This window comes from Rhinopithecus roxellana, chromosome 8, assembly GCF_007565055.1.
Source record: "Rhinopithecus roxellana isolate Shanxi Qingling chromosome 8, ASM756505v1, whole genome shotgun sequence".
Lineage (NCBI taxonomy): Eukaryota > Metazoa > Chordata > Mammalia > Primates > Cercopithecidae > Rhinopithecus > Rhinopithecus roxellana.
In genome coordinates, this window is record NC_044556.1 from 72617586 (window position 1) to 72624051 (window position 6466).

The 6466-nt window shown below is 42.0% G+C and overlaps 1 pseudogene; it reads right to left on the reverse strand.

Moving 5' to 3' along the window:
• Positions 1-5487: 5487 nt before the first annotated feature.
• Positions 5488-6253, reverse strand: LOC104679534 (annotated as a pseudogene).
• Between the last annotated feature and the right edge of the window lie 213 nt (positions 6254-6466).

Here is a 6466-nt window from a genome sequence, read left to right on the forward strand (position 1 = left end):
TGGAATCATGGAACACCAGAGCTAGAACATACTTTCAAGCTAATTTAATCCATCCTCTCATTTTACAAATGCAGATACCAGGCCTGCAAAGGAGAAGGTCTTGCCCAGTATCCCAGAGTCAACACTGACAGAACTAAGACTATGTAACTCAATATCTTGATCCCCAGTTCATAATTCCAGTCATTTTATCTGTTCTTAAAGGATTATAGACATGTTTGTTGCCTTTTTTACTTGGATTTACTTGACTTTCCTTTACATGTTATGGTGGTTGAATGGTACCACCATCCCCCTCCCAAAAAAGATATAGAATCTTACTTTTATATTTATTTTTAAATGTTATTCATTCATTTTTTTATTTTTTTGAGACAGAGTCTCACTCTATCACCCAGGCTGGAGTGCAGTGGCACGATCATGACTCACGGCAGCCTCAACCTCCTAGGCTCAGGTGATTCTCCCACCACAGCCTCCTGGGTAGCTGGGACTACAGGTGCACGCCACCACACCTAGCTAATTTTTTATATTTTTTGTAAAGATGGGGTTTCACCATGTTGCCCAGGCTGGTCTCAAATCCCCTTATTTTTAAAAAGGATCTCTGTAGATGTAATTAATTAAGGATCTTGAGATGAAATTATGTTTGCTTAGGATCAGCCTATATCCAATGACAAGTGTCTTGAGAAGAGAAGAAGAGGAGTGAAGAAGAGAGGAAAGGAAAGGAGAGGAAGGGAGGGGAGAAGAGGAGAGGGGAGGGAAAGGAAGGGGAGAAGAGGGGAGAAGAAGGCACACGGAGAAGAAGACAATGTGAAGACAGAAATTGGGGTGATATATCTACAAACCAAGGAATCCAAGAATTGCTTGCAGCCACCAGAAGCCAGGAGAGAGGCATGGAACAGCTTTTCCCTCAGTGCCTCCAGAAAGAACAAACTCTGCTAGCACCTTGATTTTAGACATGTGACTCCATAACTGTGAGAGAATGAATTTCTGTTGTTTTTAGCTACCAAGGTTTTGGTGCTTTGTTACTGCAGCTGTATGAAACCAATACATTTATATGTCTCAGTTCCTTCAACTGCCTTTGTTCTATTCTTTTGTTACCTTGAAGAGGGAGGCATTCTTTGAGCACAGTAACACATCATGGTTATGAGACGCTGTTGCTATTGGCAGGTGAAATATTGCTTAGAGATGGTCCTCTTGGAAAAATCTAAAAATGTTGTACTTTAAGTGCCACTAACTAAAACCAGCCTTGAGAAGTTCTCAAGACAGGCCTTCCAAATGCCCTAAAAAGCTATCTTCATATGACCAAAAGGAGAGCCAATGGGAAAAGAACACAGCAGTTTTTCCCCATCCCAGATGTTGAGTGTGGTCATGACTGGGTTTTATTAGAATCATGTTCTCTCTGGTAACATGAGAGGCTGTTATCAGTATGATTATTTATTTATCATCTAGGATTTTTGTTTGTTTGTTTGTTTGTTTGTTTTTTGAGACAGGGTCTCATTCTGTTGCCCAGGCTGGATTACAGTGGCACAATCACGGCTCACAGAAGCCTTGACCCCTTGGGCTCAAGTAATTCACCCACCTAAGCCTCCTGAGAAGCTGAGACTACAGGTGCATGCCACCATGCTTGGCTAATTTTATCATTTTTATAGAGACAAGGTTTGTCCCCAGGTTGCCCAGGCTACTCTCAAACTCCTGGGTTCAAGCAATCCATCCAACTTGGCCTCCCAAAGTGCTGGGATTACAGGCATGAGCCACCATGCCCAGCCTCCTAGGTCTTTAAATGACTTTGGATGGTGCAAGGGAGTGGGAGTCACACCTTACATGAATTTAAAATAGAATCGGAATTATAAGTAATATTATAAGGCAAATCTATTGCATAATGCAATGTCTTCAAGCATATTTTTCCTTTTCATGTGGTTGTTGGCAAATATCTAGAATGGGAAAGAGGATCATCCTTTTGGGAGATTTTCTCTTTGTGTTCCTCAATGTTGCAGAAATAAACACATAACTTTAATTTGTTCCCCAAAGGAAGAAATAATAAAAACAACCTACTCAAAACTAGTCAGAGTTGCTGGAAAATTCAGGAAATAGCTTTTGTGGTTTATTTGTTTGTTTGTTTTTCTTTGTAATTTTCCAGGAAATCTAGTAAAGACAGTAGCTGCCCTTTGGATAACACATTCATTCCAAGGGCCAAAGATATTGGTGTATGTGCTGAAGCTGCCTCATGTCCTGAACACATCTCTCCATCTAAGCTCATAGCACCCCAGGGCTGGGTTCAGAGCCACAGCTTAAAGAAGTCAATGGTGTCAATCTAAGGGAAACAAGACAGCCGATATCAAATTTCAGAATAATGTCATCTGATGAATTAATTCCACTTTGAGCCCAAACTGAGATTTAAACATGTCAGAGAATGGACCTAAACTGGTGGGTGGACAAGAATAGTCAGTTTGCAGGTTTGCTATATGGGGTAGAAACAGAAGGGAGGAGGTTTGGTGGCCATCTGGTTGGAGGTAAAAATAAAAGGCCAAAGTGGGATTTGTTCCATACCTGGCACCTCAGTTTGGTGTCTGAGCCTGGTAGAAAACGGGCTGTGAGCTAAAGCTATACTATTGGTCTTTGTGAGGGACTCAGTGAGGCCTGAGGCAAGAGTATCGTTCTTACTTTCCTAAGGGATCAGCATGACACAGGTTGCCAGACAGATGGGCCAGGACCTAGTGCTGTTCTGGCCCTCATGGATTAGAAACTTTGGCCTCTGGATGTAGCTGGCTTGGATGTTGAAATTCTGAGTGTGGTGGCCAGAAGCTGGGGCAATGGAGAGTCACTCTCAAGAGGTTTTGTGGACAGAGAACATTGGATGGGACTGAGGCCAGAGAAGGGGGATGAGCCTAGAGGAATCTGTGTGTTGACTATAATAATATGGTCACCATTCATAAGGACATGTGAGACATACTCTATGAAGTCTGGATGGAACTTTGCTGAAACAAATAGAAGGTTCTAGTTGAGTATGTGGTAAGAAGAGTCAATAAAACTTGGTTTATTACGATGTTTTTTTAATTTTGTATTTTTTGTAGAGATGAGGTTTTGCCATGTTACTCAGGCTGATCTCAAACTCCTAGACTCAAGAACACCCATCTCAGCCTCCCAAAGTGCTGGGATTACAGGTGTCCACCACGGTGCCTGGCATGGGTTACTACTATTAAGGTGACCCCCTTTGGTACCCAAGAAACACTAAGGTTGAAATTACACCTCATCTAATAGGCCATGTTTTCAAACTGTGCTCCATAGTAGTGTAGGTATTCTAAGGAGACCCTTGAGACTGGAGGAGTGGCTCACAACAGGGTCTGGGCCTTCTACCACAGACTCAACATCAGCCACCATTTCACCTATTTTACCTACAGTAAGAGAAGTTTTGTAACTAACAAAAAGTCTTCATAGCTTAATGGAGAGGTCTCAAACACCTCTGCTTTAGGGCTCCCTTGACTAAGCCTGGCAACATGTACCAAGTAGATTTTCAATGAATTACATATTTATTTCTATATACAATCTAGCCAAAAGATGATTTGAAGCAGTAATAAGTTTTTACTAATGGATGACACCAGAGTAAGTGATTATTTCTAAAACCTATTGAAAATAACAAAACAATTAAAATATTAAATGTTTGGGAATACTGTTTTATTCCTTTTGGACTCATCAGAAATGAACAAACACAAATCTTAATGTGGGACATTTATAGTGATTCTATCTATTGGAAATAAGCAAAATAGTAGTAAACGATCATATGTACCTCTGTTTTAACTGTATTTCCAAGTTATGATTTGTGAGCCTGTTCAGTAGTTGTTATCTAATTTTCCATAGCAAGAAAAAAATGGCCAACTCGTAAGTTGTGTTTCTGTATGCATGTAGATTAACAGATTATTATTAGTTTTTTAAAAAAGGAGGTTTTGGCCGGGCACCATGGCTCATGCCTGTAATCCCAGCACTTTGGGAGGCTGAGGTGGATGGATCACATGAGGCCAGGAGTTTGCCTGACCAACATGGTGAAACCCTGCTACTAAAAGTACAAAAATTAGCTGGGCGTGGTGGCGCACGTCTATAATCCCAGCTACTCTGGAGGCTGAGACAGGAGAATCGCTTGAACCTGGGAGGCAGAGGTTTCAGTGAGCCAAAATTATGCCACTGCACTCCAGCCTGGGCAACAGAGTGAGACTCCATCTCAAAAAAAAAAAGAAAAAAGAAAAAATAATAATAAGGGAGGTTTTTAAAAATTAATGTTCCATTAATAAATAAAAATTGTCTGAATGCTGCTAACAGTTTTGAATGCCACTAGCCTTCAGAACATACAGATCAATAAGGATTTTCTTCTAGGCAGAAGTCTCAATGAAAACAGCATATGTGTGTGTGTGTGTGTGTGTGTCTGTCTGTCTGTCTTCCTGTATGTTTTCATTTTATGATAAAAAGATTTAAAACTAAATCAATGATCATGTCAAACTTTTTTTTTAAGTGTGCACAGTTTTCAATAAAAGAGCCAAAGAAATTTTGGAAAGATTGATTTATACATCTTGGTCTTTACAAGTTGTCTGTTCCTAGAGAGTGGCCTAGCAGCCAGGGTCGCCTGTGTGCAGGCTTGGCCTGTTATGTCAGTGCCCAGCAGGCAAGCATGTGAGGCTAAGACCAGCTCACATCCTCTCTGCTGAGCAGCCCACCCAGGCCCCTGGCTGCATCTGTCTCTAATGTGCCCACAGGCACAAGTCACCTGTAAAAGTAAGAGACTCAAGTTTGTGAACTGGAAGGTAAATGGATGTTTTCAGAATATTTCTAGACTTCTGACCTGCATCTTTTAACCAATGTTTTTTTGATTTGTTATCAAAATCAAAGCTGTGGGCCGGGCACAGTGACTCATACCTATAATCCTAGCACTTTGGGAGGCTGAGGTGGGTGGATCACTTGAGATCAGGAGTTTGAGACCAGTCTGGCCAACATGGTGAAACCCCATCTCTACTAAAAATACAAAAATTAGTCAGACGTGGTGGCACACACCTGTAGTCCCAGCTACTCGAGAGGCTGAGGTAGGAGAATCACTTGAATCCTCGAGGTAGAGGTTGCAGTGAGCTGAGATTGTGCCACCGCACTCCAGCCTGGGCAACAGAGCAAGACTCTGTCTAAAAAAAAAAAAAAAAAAAAAAAAAAAAAATCAAACCTGTGGCATTTTAAAACAGATTGCAATAAAATAAGCAAGAACAGTATCAAATCTAGTAAACATAATGCTGAAATCTCACATAATTCTTAAATCTCAGAGATGTTCAATTTATTATATATTTAACCACTTTTTATCAAAATGTATCACAGAATGCCACCGTGCCACCATGATTCAGTGTGAAAGCCACATCTGCTCATCCACTGCAATGGTCCAGCCTGTAGTCTCTTTTCTGTACCAGTAAGCAAAAGTAGCAAAACAGCCACTGGCTCAACTTTTCCCAAGTAATAAAGTCACTTTGCTTAGTCTTCAGAATGTTTAGCTCCTCTTGCTAATCTATCAGCTTTTTCATTGCTGATAAACCCTGGATGACCAGGAACAAGTATCCACTGAATGCCCATGCCTTGAGTGAGCTTCTCCAGTGCCACAAAGTCCTCTTTTTTCATCACCTCTTTCCCTGTACTTGTCTTCCACCTGTTCTTCTTCCTACCTTGAACCCAGTTAGTTATACCATTTATAGTAAACATACTATCTGTGTATGGAACCAATTTATTGATGTTTTCAGCCTCTGCTTGTTCAATGGTATTGCAGGCTGCATGATTTTCTGCTCTGTGGTTTGTCTGTCACCCAGGAAGTCTAATGCCTACATTTAAAGGATGGCCTGGCCCCCAGTAAATATCAGTTCCCACTAGTGCTCTCCTCCACCCATTACTGGAGCAGCAGCCATCAGTGTACTCAATGACAAAGCCTTCGATGTAAGAAAATGTCCCTGCTCATTCGAGGTGCTGGCTCTGTGATTTGCTACACAGGCTTTGCGCTTTCATCTCCATCGCCATTCAATGGCTCACGGAGTCCCTTGCTGTCTTTCATTTGTGATTCTTGTACATGTTTATTTTTCCGCCCTTCTGAACCTTCTGGGCTTGCAGATTTCCTGACAAAGGCCCAGGCCTCATTTTCTGTGGCAAACTTCTTAAATCTGGCAGCAGGAAATAGGTCCACCTATGCTCTACATTCATTCCAGGTCAGAAAGACCCCGGTCCTGCAGGCCCTCCCCACAGCATAGACCATCCTGAGGCTGCAACAGTCCCTGCGGCAGTGCACAGCTATCAAGGCTGGCACATGGCTCACCCTCGCTTCACACCAGTGTGACCCCAACAGTGCCCACCAAAAATAGCTTCAGTAAAAGTATACTCTGAGGCTGGACACGGTAGCTCATGCCTATAATTCCAGCACTTTTCGGGTTGGAGGTGGGTGGATTGCCTGAGTCCAGGAGTTGAGACC